The 21,990-nt window shown below is 39.9% G+C and overlaps 1 protein-coding gene across 4 annotated transcripts in view; it reads right to left on the bottom strand.

The window, feature by feature from the left end:
- Nucleotides 1-21,990, bottom strand: part of ATP8A2 (ATPase phospholipid transporting 8A2) — a 314,203-nt gene that overhangs the window by 62,098 nt on the left and 230,115 nt on the right. The window contains exons 33-34 of one of the 4 annotated variants that reach the window (XR_003253520.1): nt 21,701-21,859; nt 20,459-20,921 (exon numbers count right to left, since the gene is read on the bottom strand). The exons of the other annotated variants lie outside the window; for them this stretch is intronic. The gene's annotated coding sequence lies outside the window, so the exon portion shown is untranslated. Of the gene's footprint in view, nt 1-20,458; nt 20,922-21,700; nt 21,860-21,990 lie in introns of those variants that run through there. 4 annotated transcript variants of the gene reach the window in all.

Here is a 21,990-nt window from a genome sequence, read left to right as displayed (position 1 = left end):
TGCCAGGCACAATTTTGAATCTTGGTGACCCTGAGAGTTTTTAAACAGAAGTTGAACAACAGGGTATCACATACCTATTTAGTTCATTGTCGACGTCGATGCAAAAAGGGAATTACCAGGGTAATACACATCCTTCACATGCAGTTTTGTTTTTTATTTATTTTTTTAAATATAGATATATATGATAATATATAGCGAGATATATAGATGCTTTTATATATAATATATATTATAATATATTATATATTAAGCGTCTTGTTTCTACTAAACCCTGGAGACCTCACTCTTGTCATCATATCACTTCATCTTATGATGCACAGGGGAAAGAGTGTATAACCCTGAGCCAACTCTTATGAAGTGATAAAACATTGAAAATGAAAGATATCAGAATATTAAAATGTCAATTTGGGCTTTTCTATAACTGAAAATTTATGTCTGATCAATAGGAATTTTCAACTGGGAGCTCTCTCATGGGTCACTGAACTTATTGCCACTCATACTGGCAATAGTGCAATGACACCTGGATTCACAGAGAGCCAACACTGTGATCAAGCTGATCTGCCCATGGGTCAGTAACACATTTACAAAGTCTGCTTAAGAGCAGTTAAGTGTTCTGCTCTGACTTTTGTGGGTCCTGGTGCCCCACTTCAAGAAAGTAATTTCTTTCAATTTTTTAATTGGAAATTTCTGTCATTTGTCCCCTCATGAACTTGCTCCTTACAAAGCAGCTTGTTTTTTCTCCCTTCCTCTATTACTCCTACTACAGGAAAGCTGTCCCAGAATTTCCTCACTTTTAGTAAGCTGCTCTTCACAATTACTTTCCAACTGAAGTTTATATAGGGCTTGTTTATACCAATTTGCATCAACATCCTTTAGCATTAATAATGCATTTCCTTATTAGGGACCTCATATCCTTATATAAAAATGTGTGTGTGTGTACACACATATACACACATATACATACACACATATACAAATATATATGTATAGTATGTATTTTTAGAGCAGAACAGTGTTTTCCCCCAGCCTTTGTTTTCCTGCAGCGTACAGGGCAAATTCTTAATCTCTTCTGCCTTCTCTGAGCACCTGCGCAGTAGTCCTTTGCAGCTCTTTGAGCAGGAGTTAATTTTTCTTCCATGAGACTGCTCAGAACTGTCTACAGTATTATAAACAGAAAAAGTTGATACTTTTTACTGGAAACCTTTTTGCTTTTATTATTCAAACTTCTGGACTTAACTGGATGATGATGGTGTCACATGTAACATTTTCATTCATTCAAAGGTGAGAGGCTTTTTGGACTGTTTATCTCACCATAAAATAAAGGAATATATCTGTACCAAAAGCAATCATGTCCTTCAGTGGAAATCTAAGGTTCCAAAAGCAACTTTACTCCCTGTATTCCTCCTGTCATCTTGACTGAAAGCCACCAGAAGCATCACTTCCACAGAGAGGTGAAGGGAAGAGCAAGTGGTCACGGTTCAGAAGATGGGCACATCAGGATTATTAGCACTTGGTTCAGATCTCACAGAGAAGGAAAAGAGGGAAGACACTTGGCAGCTCATTTAACATCAGCCTGGTAGACTGGGGGAAAACAGAAACCTTCCTCTCTGTGGATGCAATGCAGATAAAGGCATTAGTTGCACCTTTAGTTAAACTGAGAAATACAATCTCCAACTACAGTGAAAGGTATTAAAATAAAAGAGTGTAAAAAACCAACCCATTCAGCTGCATAAATGTATCTAGTAGTGCCCTTCAGTTACTAATCGGAATATTTTTGATAGGTAACAAACTAGAATTTCCATTTTGACAGCCACATAGCTGTCATCTACACTATGAAGCAGAGGGAAACGAGGCTTGAGTAACAGGCCTGGGTGTGAATTTTCCATGAGAACAAAAGCAGGATCCTGGTACTTGAGCTTCTGAAACTGAACCTAGCTCATCACCAGCCTGATTCCTCTTTCCCATTGCAAATCACCCTCAGCAGGAGGAAAGGACAGACAAGGAGATGTTCCCTTAAGTCAAGGAGGGAACAGGTTTAAAAGCGATAATCCCTGCAGCACACAGCCTGAGGAATGCATTGCAACAAGATCTCCTTGAAGCCAATAACCTACCAAACAGCGGAGGAAGCCGCATCCCCCACTGGTTCTTCCAGTTAGGAGAAGAGGCAGCAAGAATGAGTTGTCAGATTTCTTATGGGAAAGCACTGCGTAATGAGAGGGACTGCTTCAAGAGCAGTGCCTCTCATTTGCAGGTCCATGATGACTTCCTACAACCAACCAGTTGCTTTCATGACAGTATAGTATCAGGAAAATATTTGATATATTTTTAGCTTTCTTTTATTGTAGCTTAGCAGCTGGATTCACAGAGAGCCAACACTGTGATCAAGCTGATCTGCCCGTGGATCAGTAACACATGCTCTGACAACCAGCTATGAGCCCTCTAAGACATGAGGAAAAGGCCAAGTCAGGGATTACAGTTTTTAGTGTATAAATCCTCACAGATCAGGGCATATGGTGCTCCCCACTGCTATCCAGATTACTACAGTTAATCAGCAGCTTTTCATGTTTTGGTCAATCCTTGATGGTCCAATTCCATTCTTCTGAAAAATACTATTACTACTATGTAACATGAGAGAAGAGAGAGGACTAACTGGATTAGTGACCTGATATAGCAAAAACTCATATGGCTTGACTTGTGATAAATCCTGCTTAAACAGTATCCTCTCACTTAAAGCTGGACATGCACTGACCTTCAGTCTGCTTGGCCTGTTACGGAAGCAACCAGGGCAAACCGCTTCAGCCTCAACCAAGTCCCTGCCTGCTGAAGAGATGTGCCTTCACTTGGCAAGGTTGAGAAGGGGAGTGAAGACCATGCCTGTGCTTTAGGTGGAAATTTAATCTGTGCTGGGGATATTACCAACTGTGGAAACATTTGACTTAGAGTTATGCGCTTCCATATATTAGCATACTTCCCACACTTGCTCACATCTGCCCAAATAAGCTATGAAATAAATATTTTCCACACTGTAAATATAGCACATATTTCTAATGCTCGGTGATACATCGCATAATCAATCAAGAACGGTGTAAGCCAGCTTCTGCAACTAAGCCTTTCATGGTACAGTTCGGCAGGCAAGTAAACAAATTAAACAAATTTTGCAGACAGTTTACTTTTCTTTCAGCTTATATTTCTCCTGTACATAAAATGTTTAATTTTTTAAAAATAACTAGTATCAACAGCTTAACAGGGTAACAAGAACTGCACTCCTTTTCTAAAGGAATAGCTAGGACAAGAGCAGCAACTTCCTTATACTGATCTGCTTTCTAAATATCAACTGAATGTCTGACCCACAGAATCAACAAGCTGGGATTTTAGTGTAAAATGTGACCACAAAGCAATGGGCCTCTTCATTTCACTATGTTCCATTTAAAAGATCTTGATTTATCCGTTTAGATAATCCTTTTCTGGAACCCTAGGAATATCATAAATGTCATGTGCAGCCTCCTCTACCTTTGAAAAATGATCAGGTATCTCAGGGATATTTTATCTAGAGAATCTTTAACGCAGATATTCTTTCTCCAAAGCATTTAGTTAGTTTTTAATAAAACTCAGCTATTTCTGGGTTTTCTTTCATGAATTTTACCTTTTTAACTTCAGAAATACCAGGCATACCATATGCAGGCTTCCCCAGTTTTACAAATTAATTTAATATCTCCAGGATGTTAAAGATGCACTAAATGAAAAAAAGATATCCTTTCTCCAAAAATGTTTGGTGAGGCAACATAACAACATAGGTGTTCATAAAAACACAATAAAAAAATTAAAACTAGTCCAGTGAAAAATCCTTTCCACTCCTACTATCTTGTATGGTAAAGATTTCATTCCTTCTCTAACCAACATGTCTAACAGGGTAGCCAGGTAATGGAATTAGCATTTGAACAAATAAAAAGATAGAGAAAACTCTCAAAACTTTCTCCATGGCAGAAAACCTGAATGCTACATTTTAAAGACACAGTATGGAAATAAATAAATAAAGAATACAAACCAAATGATATCTACATTAGACAGCCATAATAAGCAACAATTAGATTTAGGTCAAAACACTTAGTTCTAAGTACTTTTATGGCATTCTCAGCTTTATAAAATATTAATTTTGAGCCAAAAAATGTATTTGCTAGAAAATAAACTACTTTTAGAAAGCTTGAGCAAAGTCTCCCACACTTGGCAAAAGTGTAGTTGAATAAGAAATACTGTCTGTTTAAAAATAACATTCTAAACATACTTTTCTGAAGACAGCTACCACAAAAATTGCTTAAATTTGAAGTCTGTTCCAGACATTGTCTAAAGGAAGTACCAAAGTATTTGTGCAGCTTATGTGTAAGGAGAGTGAAAGACTGAGGTAACTGCTGCTTGAAAATTGGTCAAAAATTGAAAGGACTGATGGCTGGAGAATTTCGCTACCTGCTAAGGCTAGTAGAATTGGAGGACAGCAGTAGCGCAGGACTTCTGTGAGTTCAGCCATAATAGGTGTTACCAGAACCGCTGCACTGTAGCTCCAGCTTAGCTAGCTTTGCTTACAGAGAAAGCAACAGAACAAACAGCTAACTCCTTCTGGCTGATTATGAAAATACACTCTTGAAATCCTTTTTTCTTTTACAGATAAATATCCATCCTCACCAGAATTGACATTCTGGCCATGTTTTCTCGGCCAGGGATAGCAAATGACCCATTTTATTAAGTTAGCCCCAATTTAACCGGAAATTTAATTGCAGTAGAATTATATTCTAATGAACCAGTCTCAAAAAAACAAGAAAAATGATGCTTTCCCAGAGAAGAAGCGATGACATCTGTAGAACTATTGCTTAGCATTCATGCTAATTAGAAATCTGAAGAGAGGCAAGGATGGTGTGTCCTGATGGCATTGCTTTTAAGATTTTAGGAGTGCGATTATACATTTGGGCATCCTTCCTGGCACATTGCTCTCAGTGATGGTCAACAGGAGGCCCAGCCATGGTGGGAGGCCAGTGACCCAGATGCAATGCGGTGGTCATTTGCAGAGTACAAGAGTTACAAGAGGAGAGATGCTGTTAATTCTTGCAGAAACCTGAGAGGAACTTAAATGTTACTCTAAGCAGGCATGAACTACATGTGCTGTCACAGAGTTCACATCACACACTTAGTTGGCATACAAATTATCTAGCCTGTGTTAATATTTGGCCACCTGTTTTTTCACATCTCACTGCAGAACATTATTTGGACTAGTTTCACACGATGATAGGCAGCTTCACACTAAAGCAGGCAGAAAACAGGTCAGTTCTCCTTATGCTTTACAAAATGTAACATTTATTTGCCAAATGCTCTTAAAACCTTTCTTGTATGCCAAGTCATCTTAATCCTCCAAGCAACTGCCGATTTCTTGATTTAGGTATTATTTGATGGCACAATATTGAAGCCTAAACCATGTGGAACCTGCCTGCTTCTCCCAGTCGCACCTCGCTGTCTGCTAGTCCTGTTCCCCCTGAGGAACCCTTGACGAATTGCTATTCATTTCTCTCTCTCGCTCTTCACTGTCATGCAGGGTCACAAGACCTGTGAAATCTTTATTCTTTTCTTCACACGAGTCAATCCCTCACTAAATTTTTCTTCCTCTGCACCATTTGCAAGAACAGGCAATTTCTATTTTAGGTCTCCTTCAACAGCCTCCCCACTGTTTAAAGCTTGACGCAGGCAGCCTCCCCTTCTTCCACATCCTCTGTTGTCTTTGCCTTAAAGCACTGCTGTGTTTAGGCCGCTTGACTGACCTTGTCTCAAACCTTCTTCTTATGTACACACTTGCTTGAACAGTTTTTAATCCATGCTAGTACTTTGCCCTGGATTACATGGCTATTTATTTTCTTCAGTAGAAACTTAGGAGGGGCATTTTGGAAAGCTTTTAGGAAATCCAAGTAATTTGTCTCATCCAGGTTGCCTTTATCTTTCATCGATTTCTTCAATAATGCTGATAAAGAACTACAATTTCCTCACCAAAGCCATGTCACTTCGACTAAAATTACATTAACCTAATTTCCCCTTATACTCTTTACTTATAAATTCTCTGTGGGCCAGATTCCATATTCACTTACAGAAAACCATATCAGGAACTTAAAACTTAATTGATGGAGTTATCCATGGCTATTGCTGTCCTAATAGAAAATTTCATTCCTCAATCTCATTTCCAAGAGCTGAAGTAAAATTAAGTTACATCTAATTCTTAGGCTTTCCTGAAGACAGACTTCACTTGCATACCTTTAAGGTTTTCAGAAGTACTTGTTAGAAGAGAACAGGGAGGGATTTTGACAGTGCTTACTGCGTTCCATTCAGACGACAACTATTTTATCAAGGAATTTACAGAGTGCAGATTTATTGTTCTATCCTGTCATTAGCTCCACTCTATTATTTGTGTGATTTGCTGCACTTGAATTTTTGATACATCTCCTAACTTTCTCCCAAAACCTTTCAAGATTTGCTAAGGTCGCACACTGAATCCATGAAAAATGCCCTTGGAATAACAATTTCCTCTTCATCTGCTATAATGAAAATAGATGTAAAATAATTCTTAACTTCCCCGCCACCTCATCATCTACTTTAACTATCATTCAGGTCTCGGTGCTTTAGAGGGACTAGCCCTACAGTCACAGATAAAAGGACGACAACGGTCAGCTGATATTTCTGCCTACAGAGCGCAGATGAAGGAAGATAAGCTTTATACTTCTGATCACCTTAACTCATCAGGAGTGCCAGCTCATCCAAGCATCAGCCTGGGCACTTCCCAATCTCCCTTGCTGCTTCAAGCCCTACTGAAAGGGGAAGAGGACCTTGGCAGGGAGGGGGACAGAAATCAAGGAGGCAAAGAAATCAGGGGAGAGAAGGGTGAGAATAAACAGCTCATCTTCAAAGAAAGAACTCAACCATATCTGAAGCTGTTGCCCATCATACACTTACCACTTTCAAGCAAACATCCTCGCACTTTCTGTGAAGCTGCCACTTAGAAAACACTACCAAAGCGATTTCGCTGTCGCCCTTCCAATCCCACCTCAAAACTCTCCCCTGCTGCCGGATCTGCGTGCTCACCTCAGCCATGCGTAGCCTGTTAGTATGGTGGGACCGCTGCCTACCATGCCCTGCAACACTGCCTGCTCCCTTCGGCTCTCTTCCTGCCTCTACCCCTTCCCTGGTACTGACTGTATACAGTACGCTGCAGGGGCAGAGACTTTTCCATAAAGAGCCTAACTGTGGGTTCATTATGAGGGCTCTCAGGAGCTCCAGAAGTACGGGTAAGTGCATAGTTCAGAGAGAAGAAGAAGGAAAACAGAAAAAAGTGAAAGGGCCAGGATGCTCTTGAGGTTTCTCAGGTATACCATATTAGCTCAAACTGCATTTGTATCATGAAAGGCACCACCTCGGTAGGGTTTGCTAACATCTTAGAAGTAGAGACTATATTTGGTTCATAGTTTGGAAAATATCCTGGTGATCATGTGATGAGAAGTATGGCTAGCTCCCAATATCACACGTGCTGCTGTGGCCCGAGCCAGTCTTCATCTGAACATCTCTTCAGAGGAGAAGAGGTGAGGAAGCGTGCAGTGGGGCTTGCTGGGCAAAATTCATCCTCAGGCCTGCTCCACTCGCCCTCTCCGGAAACCTGACAATGTTGAGTCTTTGAGTCACACATGAGGACAGATTAGAAGGAACAGAAAGCAGCACATTTAAACAGAAAGAGCTTAAAATGACTTATGTGTAATTAATCTATAATATTCACTTTCCATTCATATCCAGCTTATCAACATTTGACTAAAAAATTTCCTCTGTTATGCTAAATCTCTGCTGGATATCTACGTTATTCCTTACAGAATGTGCAAAGCGAAAAGGGTCTGTTTAAAGGAGCATCACATTGGTAACATCTTGGAGCAAGAATATATTTTTTCAGAATACTGATGCACTGTACATCAGAAATAACATCCCCGTAAGACAGAACGGTGGATAAACTGAAATGAATTCAGCACAAGGAGGTAATTTCATCAGATCTTTCTGGTGACCTTATAAACACAACAAAATGTGCTATTCATATATCACCTAGCCCAAGTCAATATTTATTTTCTTGCTTTACGCATGCTTTGCAGGAGTGACCTTAATCATAAAAGTGAGGCACTAAAAAGCATGGTTTCGTCCAAAACTTGTTTTGGCAAGCAGATTTCCCCAAGTAGCTCTGCCAACATATCTCGAGCCAAACTTGCAATAGTCTGACCTAAAAGGACAAGAGCTCTGTCATAAATGAGACTGCAAACATTTCCCCAAGGAGCACACTGTGTGCACAGCCTCTTCCATGTTTGCAAGGGGTAGGGGAAGGGATTTTCCATGTCTGTATGTGTTTTCCACATATATTTGCCAATAGTTGTTAGATTATCCCCAGAGCCTACTCTGAACACTGGCATAACTGCTCTACTGTATACTGTATTTTCTTTACAAACATGGAGCAAAACATGCAGACTGCAGAATAGAATACCGGATCTTGATTTCTGAGTTATTCTGGGCACACCAACAAAATAAATGAACCCTGATTTTACTTTGGTTTCAGGCTTCTCTTCACTCAGAACAGATCTAACCTCTCCAGTCTGCAGCATCCCTTGGGATATAAAGTCAAAAATGGAAGGCATGTATTAGAGCAAGAGACCGTGTAAAACCACTTCAGATTTGTTTCTTCATATAGAAGCCATTAGATATTCTACATACATCAATTGCTTATTTCTAATAATATCACAATTTAYTGCGGTGCAAGCACAGTGAATATATGTAATGCTAAGACAAAGAGATATAAATTAGGAACAGACAATAAAACCCTCTTATTATCCCTCAGTATCCCTACACAGATGAAAACATGCTCTTAAAAAAATCCATAGCATAATAAAACTGCACTAGACTTCACTGCCTACCTCATGAGTGAAAGATCACCTATTTGTAAGCTGCCAAACTACTAACTCAATCCTTTTTATTTTGTTCCTTTGTCATCCTATGGATAAGGCTAAAAGCTTTCGAGCATTTCCTCTCAGTTAAACTCAAATTAGTCCCCTCTGCCGGACTCCTACTGGGACGCCTTGGTCCATCACAGAACGCTAACTGAGAAAAGCTCTTTTCGGCCCGGCAAAGCACCTCCGTACCTGCTACTCTGACAAGGCCCGCGCCATTATTTATTACATAATAAGCTCTCACTGTTGAGGGTCAATTATTCCATTGACTGGGCATTACAATAATTCCTGGTAATTAAAAGAGGTACTTATGCGAATCGGGGTGCATGTTGAAAGAAACATTAGTGCTTTTGTTATCTTGGCAAGTCCTGGTTCCTAGCCCGGCCCCACCAATTAGCATCTTTTGCCAATTGCTGTCAGCTGGGGTTTGGCAAGCCTGAAAAGAGGGTCACTCAGATGCTAATTTAGATACAATTGTGACAGCCGAGTTTAGAGGGGGCTGCTCCAAAGGCGCCATCAGGCTTTAATAAAGCAAACAGCTTGGGTCCCAGTGACCCTACAGGGGTAATTAAAAAGACTGCTCCGTGTTGCTGCGCCAAAGAGGAGAGTGGCATCATGAAGCCCATCCACAAAACCCATTTTTAAAAGGCATATAATCACCCATTTAATCTGCTCATTAAACAAGTCTCTCATGCGGACTTAACAAGAATTAGCACTTTCTAAAAGGCAAAAATTGACATAAAGCAGACGGTTCAAATGATTTTAAAGGTCATGATTCCTAAAGGTTTTCCCATTATTACTATAAGCTCATTTATTGCTAATGTATAATATTTGGGGATATCAGTGTTTAAGACCATCCCTTTAATGCTGCTTTTACAAGAAAAATATGAACATTCACTTTTCAAAGGTAACATACATCGTACTGACATCAGCTTTAGCAACACCCTAGGAACCTCAGCTCTGCAAACTCCTGGTGTAAATAACCCCATGTTCGACCCATGCCAAATTCTGTAGTTCTGCTGCTGGCACTTAGCGTTTCCCAGAGTGTGACGCAGGAAGCGTGCTCTTGCATACAACTGCGGGCTCAATCTCTAAACACATAAGCAATATTCTATACCTTATATTACATTCATCTGTAAGAGTTAGAATCTGCACTATTGACAGAGAAGCAAATCAGCTCACACTGCTTCAGGAAAAAAAAAAGAATAAAATGAGAAAGTTCCTCCTCTTCCAGGCTGGAAACCAAAACTAAAATTATGTAGCCTATAGGGCACAGGATGAAGAGCAATGGAAACATGGACTTTGGCTGGACACTGACCTAGCGTAAAATAGCGCTTCTATTTTTTGGAACCAGAAACTCTCCTCCKGCTTTTAGTCAATACCTTGTACTGTAAAGTAGCACCTGCTCCAGCACTTTGGAGTCATGGGGATAATCACCCTACGACAGCAGAGGAGGAGGAAAAGGATGGGGGAGAAGACAGAGGGCAATGCCAGCTGATTTTTCAGTTCTAACTCAGTACTGGAAAACTGATCTCTGTACAAGGTCTGGGAGAGGATGCAGCTGGTAAATCATCACAGGGGTTGAGCATTATGTCGCTCCCTGGATATTTCACATTACAATACATTGCATTCAAATACAGCCTCCAAAACACCAATCATCTTCAACTAATAAGAGAATAAAAAATCAGGGAGGCCAACTTGCCCCCAGAAAAAGTCATTAGACACTAATGCCCAGCACATTGCAGCCTGCTCAATCTGGCTACTAAACCTTTCCTCAAACCCATGAGGCTCAATACTAGATCTTAGCTCATCACCCACAAGCTGATGCTTTACTAAAAATTGGTAATTAAAGACTACAGAGATGGTGCTGGGATATTTTATACCTCTAGATGAAACTTATATACACATAGCTCTCTGCCTTGYGAAAGATGAGTTGAATATGACGTCCTCAATTCCATTTGATCTAAAAAAGTCAAATTTATTCAGCGCATCAATCTTATTTGGAAACAAAAGGTCAAAGTTGGTTTGAATCCCTATGCCCAGGTCATTTGCTAGGTCAATGTTTCTTTCTCATCTTGTGGTCTTTGGACTGGTGAACCATAAAACAATTGCATAACTGCTTTTGTATCTTGTTTAGCGCATAACAAACGAGATCCTTTTCATAGAAACAGCTACACTAACTTATTATTTCCTCCAAGGTGACTAGAGAACACAGATTGACAAATAAGGTGCCACTCAACCACCACTGTTCAGTCTCAAAGACAGTGACTCGGTTAACTGCACATTCTCAAATATGAAGTTGTGCCCAATACCCAGGACCACTGAAGAACTGCTGTCACACGCATGGCCAGTGGTAGTGACCTGACAACCCTTCAGTGTGTCATCATCTCCCTTCCCCATTACTCAGCTCTAAAACATCACCTCTAAAATCATGAAAAAAAGGAAATGAAAGAAAAGGAATGTTACGGGCAAATATATAAATCAAACGCTCAACAACTTGAAATGCCCATTTCCTCCCATGATTCACTACATTTGTAACACATAAAAGAAGATCTCCTCAGCATCAGCAAGTCTCTTAGAATCTCTCTTTACCATATTTTGGTCTGTGGTCTCAAAACTTATTCAGTTCTGCATAAGACAGGTGACAGGGGGAATAACATCCTACCTTGGAAACATTATCTCTGTACAGAAATACCAATGCCACAAGAGAGCATATTTACCACCTCCAAGAGGCAGCATACACTATGCAACAGGACATGTTAGAAATTCTGAAAGAAAACCCAGCTACCACGCACAACTTGGAGGACTTGCTGAGGTCTGGGTACAGTGCAACAACACTATCAAAGTAACCTTTGAAAAGGGAACTCTTGTGTCTTATCTAAATAACTGCACAATTTCACTACCTCCCATGAAAACACTAAAGGAAAAAAAACACCCCATATTCTACAGGAACATCCTAACTTAATTAGTTCAAGGAACAGTAATGACATTGATAGCATGAGTGATAATTGCTAAGCACATTCCATCTAGAGCTATCCATATCTGATGACCAACTAGAGCATGCTACTTACTTGCCTCAGGTGTTCCTAAACTAAACTAAACTGCCAATGCCAAGAGTAAAGTTCTTATGAGTGAGGAGACACTCTTTCCCTCCATGGAACAAAAGCTTAAAAATTTGGGGGCATGGGCTATTTCAAAATCAAACACTATCAGTTTTCAGAGTGAAGTGAACATTACTTTTTTAGTGACAAACTTTTTTTTTTTTTTTTAACAGCTCAATAGGGAGAAGAGGGGGGCAAGGAGGAAGAAGAAAATATAAGAAGGATGAGAGAACAGAAGGAACAGCAGGAGAAGAAAGAGGGAGAAAGAAATAAATCATCAAAACATTTATAACCCTAGACTGCCTCACAGGGCAGCAGAGGAAAAAAAAATTAGACCATTCGTCTAAAGCCTGTTTGCTTATTATCTCTTGGGAGGGGTTCAGATATAATAGTTGCCACCATTATATGTATGTGCAGTTAACCTTAACATATACTATTTCTTTGTACATTTGCAGTCTTGTGTGCACACACAAGTATCTTGTACTGATAAACCACATGCCATTTCCCTTAGTACTGTATAGAGGGTATATATAAATAAAATGATTACAACTTTTTGCATGAAAGTACACTTTAGTACTGACATTTGGAAATAGTTCTATCTAGCTTCAGTAACTATACACTCCCCTCTGTATTCCCTACCATTAAGTATATTTCCTAACACATTTGAGAAACTAATTTAATAGCCAAGCTAACTACAGCTAAACTTTTAGCTCTATTTAAAACTGCAAAAACAATGTGTTCTTTCTCTTGGGAGAAGTACACTACCATTTGGTCAGACAGCAACACATTTTGGACTCACTTCTAAAGTAGCTGCAAGCATCGTGAAGATTTATGGTTGTAGAGGGATCGAGACAGGGGTCCAGCTCCCTGGAAAACACTGAAATCTGTCCATAGATGCACCAACACGGACACAAAGTTGCACATGAAATTTTCTAACCAGTTTTACTGTGCAGGAAGGAGGGGAACTTCATGCAACTACTTCATTTTTTTCTTAAAATTAATCTTCATGTCACAAATGAAGGTGCTGTTTTGCTGCAATATGCAACACCATTAGTAGTGTTTACCTCTGCTGCTCTCCCAGCATGTGTGATAGTCATTCCAGACATTCCTTCTGCAGCTTTTTGTTTTCTTGGGTAATGTTTAGAAGGCTTTTGTGTTAGCTGTAAAAAAAATTCCATTAAAAAAAAAAAAAAGCCCCCACAACTCAGGAGGAATCATCTACATAAGAGCTTCTAAAAGAATAAATACAGCTGCACAATAAAGAGTAAAAAGTTACAGGAAAAAGCATTAGTAGGTGTCATTCCAATTTTCTAATAAATCAAAGCTGAGGTTTTTCCTCTGAATCTTCAGAGTTTTATTTTATCTAAACTGTAGGGTGTTTTTCTTTCCAAAAGACATTTTAAATAATGATGAAAAGCCAACATTTTCTTAGCTGTTGTTTGTAGTAATGAACATATAAAGTACTAGTATGAGCAGAAGCTGATTTATTAAAAGTATACTTCAGAAAAGCAGCATTAGTTACGCTTAGAGCTCTCAAAAGGAATTGAGAGATTAGAAACAATTTACAATGAAAAGCATGCAGGTCAATTTATTCTCAGCAATGGATATTCATTTATTTCTGGTCACTGAGTAAATCTGATTTTTCAATTCCTTTACTTAACTGTTGGAGGTTATGAAGATATTAAAAACAAGATCTCCATGTTTTTAAGCACAGAGTTAAAACAAATGCAACAGTGGTGTGACTAGTTTAAAAACCTGTACTCCCAATGTTTATTTCTCCCCAGCTAAACAACAGTGTCAACTGGTATTTGAAATGTTTTCTTTATTTAGATCTTGTAGCTTGAACAATGAGCCCTGACGGCTCGGTCTCAGCCCTCTTGAGGCCCGGACCAAACGAAGCCTAAACTCACCATTCAGCAACTGCACCAGCCGTGGGATGTCTGGAATTTGTTGTGTGCACTCATCCCTAAAATGGAACAGCTGTTGGGAAAGGCTGTTACAAGACACCTAAAGGGGCAAAAGGCTCCAGTGACACCCTTATCTACAACTTGATATGAACAGCATTTGCTGCTACTCTGCTCCCATCTCTAGGTGTAAAGTTACACAATATAAGGGTCCAGAGTACTCTGCTTAGTGAAGCGGAAATCTGTAGAGTCTCTGTTCCTTTTCATGCCACTGATTTGTGCACAGGATAAAACTGTCTATAAAATTTACTTATTTAGTGTAACACATCTGTATGCCCCTTTTTAGAGACATGCATTTTAGAAACCTACATTTCCCCCCCACCACCACAACTTTAGTAAAAGCAATAAGGCAGCCTTCTCTCTGGGCCACGTCCTGCTTCTCTTTCTCACTCTCTGATTGACTATATAGTCTATAAGCCTGCAGACTAGTTTCATGAGAGGCTCAACCAGGATTCAGCCGTTAAGGATCAGAAAGCAATAGCAATATAGCAAAAATAGCTCACAGGGGAAATATATCTTATTACTGCCAGAAAGAATATTTTTGTAAGAGAAGTATTTGTGTAATTCTTATTAGCTAAATAAAAGAGTGGAAATAACCAGAAGCATAAAGACCCAAGGGGCTGAGCTCCCATCAGAGTCAAYGGCAGACATCCCACTGATTTCACTGGGTACGCAGTCAAGACCAAATGTTGAATACAAAGAGGAAATGATCAGAGGAAAGACTCTTATTCACAAATGCATTCTGCATCTGCAAAGTTTGTACTTGTGACTGAATTGTGTTCATAAATCAGACCAGTGTCTACCCAGCAAACAACTGTGATGAGTCCCACTTTTCATGGGAAAAGCATAAGAACTACTTCCATTAAAAAGAAAGAAAAAAAGTTTAATTTTTACAGATGCATACTGCTGGGCAAAACCCGTCATCATCAGAAGTTCTGCTTTTCTTCCTGCTGGCCTCTGCAGTTCATTGCCCAGAGATCTGCCAGGCTCTGCAGAGAACCTCCACCTTCCACCAAAGGGAGGTAACTGCTTCTTGCTAAAGTTTTATTGATAGATCAGATGCTCTCTCTAAGCTCTCTATAGCAGAGATTAAACGAGCCTGTAACCAGACAGTAAACACTTGCCTCTAAACACTTTTATGCCTGTATAAACATTGTTAGACTGCAATAGCTCATCAGCCCCGCTTAGCCAAAGCCCGATCCTGGCATTTAGATGCTTCCTTTAACCAAATCACAATTGTTATTTTGCTGTGTGGATGAAACTCCACTCCCTATCTCTCACACCTACACTGGGAGCTTTGGTTGGTTGGTTCTCTTTACACTGTTCCTCTTAACAGATCCATTTCTCAGCAGCATACGATCCACCCACTACCAACACTCTGCCCTGGGATTTATGTCCTGAGACATGCTCTCCGGAGGGGCACCATGGGATAGCAGCCATGCTTTCCCAAGCTTACTAATAACCTACTCTTTCAGGTGGAATAATAAACTGAATTCCCAGAAAAAATAAAAAAAGCTTAGGGGAGTGGGGAGGAAAAAGGAAGGGTGGGAAGGTGAGAAGAAAACAGAATGATATGGGGTGGAAAATGGCTAGGCAGACATAACAGTAGTATTGACTGTAACAGGGTTGAGGATAAGGTGATCCTCGCTTGGATATATCAAGACACAGATACGTGCAGATTGTACAGTATTTAGGAGAGCTGTGCTCCAGAGATTGGCTTTATTGTTCATCTCAAGGTGATTCAGCTGYAGTGAAAGAAACAATCCCAACCCCAAAACCACTCTCCCAAAGGACTATACTCTCACTGTATTCCAGCTTATCACACTGCAGCCACAATAGGAGTCTGAATAGGCAGAGTGTGGTCCTCACAAAGGATCCTCTCTGGAACCACTGCGACACTTGCCTCAGTTCTGAGGCAGGTAGGTCATCTCGGAGTGAAGGGGGAGCATATTAAAAGCCCTTTTTCATCCACTACTGGAGCACATATCAGTTGCCCAACATCCAAACAGACACTGCCTGCTTTGGGCACACCTGGAAACAGATAGATGTATTTCTAAGATGGCTGAGCCAATCGTGTCTTCCTTCCCTGTCACAGGCCACTGAAATAGTCAGTATATTAAATATCCAATTAGTATTTTTTTCTAAAACACATTTTTAGAAAAGTGCTTGGGGAAATTGTAGACATTAAAATATAGCATGTTTTCTGCAGTGTCCCTTTTCCCTGATGCCCAAAAGCAGTCTCCCATCCTGGGTTCATCATACTAAACTTACCTTGAGCTAGGTTTCTTACTATGCATTTGTCTAATCATTTGTTTGCTTCACATTTTCAGCTCTTGTTCCTTGGTGTTCATGATGTCAGAGCTGCTAATCCTTTAGGCAAAGAATTGTGGTTGAAAACCATGCTAAAAAGGGTCACTAAGAAGCAGCTCTTTGACCTTCCTGTTTGTCCCACACCACACTTCAGTGTGAATCACCTTTTCCAGTCCCTGTCACCGAGCTCAGATTGTCCTGGGTATTTCTCCTGCTTCTCTTGCTGTTCTAAGCTCCCTTCTAGATCCACTATATCTTAGTTATCCCGTCACCTCGAGGAAACATCTACCAGTGTCTAGAAACATTAGCTTCTCATTTTTACAGATCTCTGAGATACCTTCATGGTTCAAAATTGCTTAGTCACAGGCTTAAACAAAACACAACTAAGAACAAGTGCTTGAGGGCTCTATTCCCTCATTAACAAAAATGGACCACTTGCCTCCAGCTGTTCATTCAGTTCTACCATGCACAAAACGAAGGACCACACATCCCTCATGAGACAAGCCCCAGAGACAGTTCCTACTGGTAGCCAGGTGCTCACTAGTCTCTATTTAGATTTTTTTGGTTTTGCTTCTGTAATGTGACTGGAATTCACCCTTCGGAAGCCCATGGTTAGTCTTTCATCCTTTCCTGTGATCCAGCAATACAGTATCATTATTGAACAGTGTTTCCTTTGATTTGTACCATATTTTCATCTCTCTCTCGGTATTTCTTAGTATTAACTCCCCTCTCTTACTTTCTCCTACACAGCTATACTGGCCTTATGTTTCCAGCTACATAGGTGTATGGTAAACCTCAATTTCATTTCTGGTCAGTGAACTTCATGACTCTTTTGTTTAATATACACTGTTTTTTTGTGGTTGCCACTAGACACATTGTTTTACATCTGTTTGCATTAAAGTGCATTTTCCATTGAATAACTCAGTCACTTAAAAGATCCCAAATCCCTCTGAATCGGGTTGCATAAATTCTGAAGTGTTTGTTATTCCCTACCTCTAACTTTGGTATCATCAGCTAACATTTAATATGATCTTACATCTGATATTCTCATTCAAATTATTTATATATGTATTACTAAAAAGCACAGTCCCCTGGAGTATGCCACTAGTAACCTATTTCCAGCTAGAGAAATTACCTTTTGCAGACACCGTTTAACCCGCTTTGAGACAGTTTTCAAGCCAACAGGCTATTTTCGCTCCTCAGACCATGAATCTGTCATTTAACTAGTAAGCTCCCTTATGAAACTGTATCATTAATTCACACAATGCAATTCCCTTGTTACCTGTGCCAGTACAGATTATTATTTCTTCATAACATGGAAAATAGAACATTATCATCATGTATCTGGAAATCCTGAATTTGGAGTACAGAATATGCGCTTATTTTTGTGAAGAATTAAGATTTTCTACTTAAAACATTTTTTTCTTCTCTCTGACAAACAGTAACAAAAATACAAACAAGCTATTCAAGGTAATTTCAAACGCACAAACATTACAATGTAGAATTTAGCTTTTGAGCCTTTTTTGTTCCATTTCTCCTGAGCTAAGGTCTTCATCACTTTTCTTCTAGAATCATCAGCATTTCTGTATCAGACAGTTGGCAAGTGGGAAGGGAAACAGTCTTAAAGATCAAATTAAACAAACCTGACTGAATAGTTTGGATTTGCCATGGGACTCAATTATTTATATTAGAAACTCTTATTTTTTACAAGAATAAGAAGTTTTCTTTGGCATCCCAGTAATTATTTCTTACAATTTTGGAAATGTTGAAGTAGTTGTTTCCTGAGGATTTACCTGTTATCTCTTTCATTGCCAGAAACAGACACTCCAAGAACAAGTAGATAGTAAAAAAGGGAAGAGATTTTTCCTTTTTGCATGATATAAATAGATCTGCAAGCTAAAAACTCAGTGGTATTTGAAAAAAGCTGTCAAAAATTTGTCAAAATCTCTTACAATAGAAGCATCTGTCCCTCTTAGGGCAAGCACATTTACGAATACAATTAGCTTTACTGCTGAAGGCCTACACAACTGTATTTAATGTCAATGTGCCAGCTAGCTGGATGTCAACACTCCCACTATATCTCTCTGGATCAACAGACAAACATTAAGAATGACAAAGTGGAAAAACTGAGTTGAGGCTGTACCACCCATAACTACACAAATCCAGGGACCACAGCAGTGCAGAACCACCCCCAGAAGACACGTGCTCATCTTTCATCGTGTCACTTTGGAATTGCTCGGCTCTGCATAAAGGCCTGAAATCCCACAGCTCCAGACAACTTGCAGGACCAAGTCCACAAGGCACTGAGACTCTGCTGTTTTGGCTGAGAGCCTAAACACAGCAACCCAGGAAACGAAAGAGAAAAGCTGTACAGCCCATGTCCAGGACATGATGCTGCCAGGTGAAAATACAGTTAGACAGGACACTGAGTGAAGGCTTGTTATAAACTACAGTCAATACTATGCAATGAGCAAGCTATTTGGAAGAGAATTCTCTGCATCATAGCGCACTGTAAGCCAATGGCATTGAGCTGCATTGTTTATTTCACAGATAAAAAACCCACACCTTTTATTTGAAACCACTCCTGAGGGAGGGTTCAGGAAACGAGCTGTGCAAAAACCTGCTTGTGATGGCAAAGACACTCACCTGCTTTCCTCACCCCTCACCTTCCGCCTTCTTCTGTTCCCCTCCTCTCTATTCCAGAGGGAGATCCATATTAGATGATATGAAGTTTCTAGGGAGTTACATGAAACACAGGGTACAGAGCTGAAAGGATTAGCTGCTTTGCACTCAATAGGCCTGTGTCCTTCTACAATAAACCAGTTAAATCCTTTCATTCTGAGTTCTTTGCATTTATACAGAGAATTTTTTTTAACAAGAATCTTCAGAGATGACTTTAATTATATCTTGCCTGCAGTAGCATCCAGCAGAAATGAGGGCCCTGAGAGTTTTAATTTTTGAAGCAGAAACATTATCACTTTTTAAGTACATTTGAAAATATTCTCAGGTTTTTCAAAGAATGATAAAACTAAGCACACAAGGTTTCTTTCTGAAAAGATCTTCAAAACTAATGCATACTATCTCAGAATTAAATATAGCTCAAAAGGATAGCTATAGCTAGAACAAAGCCTCCTGAAGAAACAGTGCAATTAAATCACTATATCTAACAATTGCCAATGAGAACCTTGCATTAAAATCATGAATTGCAAGACGGGATTCAAGATTTTATGATAAATGCCCATAATTAACAAAAAGATATATGGCCCTATACAGAGTTGAACAGAAAGCGTTTTGCTCAAGCAAAATGATCCTGGTGCTATTGGAGTAAGATCTTTCTTACTTAAATGCTCCAGAGATGTTTTTCCTTGCAAGTATTAAATGCTCTTGTCTGTACTGTACTGCTGTTACAACTATCAGAGAACACAGCAGTTCCCTGACTTGGGGCACTATTAGCAGAATCAGTAACAGTTCTGTTAAGCCACCCTTACTCTGCAATACAGAGAAGTGAACACCTCCACCTGAGCAGCACCTCAACGGGGTGAAAGATGAAAGGGAATAGGTGGGACTACTCTGCTGAACTGTAAAAACACAGTATCACTTTCAAAGACACTCTGTGACTTTCAAGAACATTCCCCATTTAGAGGTCATGGCAGTGTCTAGACTGTAGAGGCAGAATAGGCTCAGCAGTTCCCATAGGTTTGTTAAACTTGGTGACCTACATGTTCTTCTCCCACACTGTGGGCTGCTGGCCTTGCTTTAAGCTTCTACTCAGGCTCAGGATGGTGCTCACAAACTTAATGCACCTTCCAGAAGTCGCGGCTGTAGCACATTCAGCCTTTCCAGAGTCCTCGAAATAGTGTGGACCCATGCTCAGGCAGCAAGCATCCCTCATTGGAGGGCTTCGGAGCTTGGTCTAACTCCCTGCTGCAAGCACATACTTATCTGTGAATGATATGACGACTGACAGGAGGACCCAGACATGAGAGGCCAAGAACCCCTCCAGGCAGATACCCCCAATGCAACTGCGCTTCTAAACCCACCCAAAGACTTTCAAACAACAGTGTAAAGAACTGAGATTTGCAGGAGTTGGCTAATTATGTCCTTTGCAGATCCCAGTCTCAGCAAATGATGAAAACAGTAACAACAAGGCATGCTGAAGTCAGCGGCATGTTCTAGCAGGGAATGGACGATGATTCATTTTCAGAGATGCAGCGCTGTTCTGGCAGACACCTCACCATACATCATACTGTCCTGGTATGACAAAGTGACTCTTGGACTACCCTATCATCAGAGCTCCACATCATAACTGCAGAATTTTGTGCCAAATAAGTAACAGAAGCATCTTTTCAGCCTCTGTGTTAAGGATGAGGATTAAGTAATCCTGCTGTGTTCTGTCTGCCTCTTCCTAAACTTGGGAATATATTGGCTAAATTCACACAAGTTTGGCAGAAGATCCAAAGTCTCAGAAGTAGTTTAAGTTCCCACAAATTTCACTGAACTAAGAAGACAGATAGAGAAGAGATGTTCCAAGAGCTCCTGTAGGTGCCCTGAAAAGGAAAAGCTACAGGGTAGATTAATGTGTTGGACACATAACCTGCATGAGAAAATGACCCAGGTACAAACCTGCATTTTGACCCCAGGGGAAATTATACAGCAGCACAGGCCTGGCTCTGATTTGATATCTGCCACAGTCCCTGTTCAGCTGAAGTAATAGCTCCAGTAACCTTTACAGGAGGACAGTCTACTGTCTTTCTGCCTTTGGCCAACTGCTGGCCTGTGCTGGGTGTTTTCCTACCCTGCTCTAACTCTGTACCTTCACAAAGCCAGTGCTGCTGGGAGCTTTTGCTGGCCTTTGCAAAATGATGATTTGGGCTAAGAAAAAGGAGAAGTCTTCCTACATTCTCTCAAGTCCATTATTTGCTCACTCAAGACCAAGTGTAATATTTTTAATGGTAAATTTAAGAAAAGGTATAAAATCTTATTTAAAAGACAGGAAAAGGAATCCCACAGTCTGTTGACTGACAGTGAACACAAGACATGATAGCATGAGGATACCCTCTATCACCATCAACCTCTTTTGTAATTCTGCCATAAAAATTGTGTTTCAGGCCATGACAGTCTCAAAACATCTAACGCACAGTCTGCACTATAGGATACATCTCTGTTGCAATTGCCTCTGACTCCCACAATACTCTTATCTGAAAATAAAATTTAACAAGCTGTTTGAAGTGCAGATGATTTGTCTTAAAAACATTTAAAACAATTGACAATATGGTGGGAACATGCACTAGTCTTTTCTTCCTGCAAATAAAATATCAGGTCTCACCTTGTTTTGACTTCAGGGGAGTTGACTCCTGATTACTGACAAAGTTGTTTCTTTCTAAATTAAAATTGTCACTGGATCAACACCATTTCAGTTACAATCAGACAGACTTTCAACTGCCTCACACAAATTCACACCCAACATTTGACTATGACAAAAGACCTAGAAAAAGAGAAGAGACCAAAGACTTAAAAACAAACAGTATAATTTGAGTCAAGGCAGAACTATACTGAGCAAAAGAGGACCTTACCTGATGCCTGCATACACTGAAATTGCAACACATTGTAGGAATA

Source organism: Apteryx rowi, unplaced genomic scaffold, assembly GCF_003343035.1.
Source record: "Apteryx rowi isolate R43461 unplaced genomic scaffold, aptRow1 scaffold_233, whole genome shotgun sequence".
Classification (NCBI taxonomy): Eukaryota; Metazoa; Chordata; class Aves; order Apterygiformes; family Apterygidae; genus Apteryx; species Apteryx rowi.
Note: the sequence above shows the minus strand (reverse complement) of the source record. Positions and strands in the feature narration are given on the sequence as shown.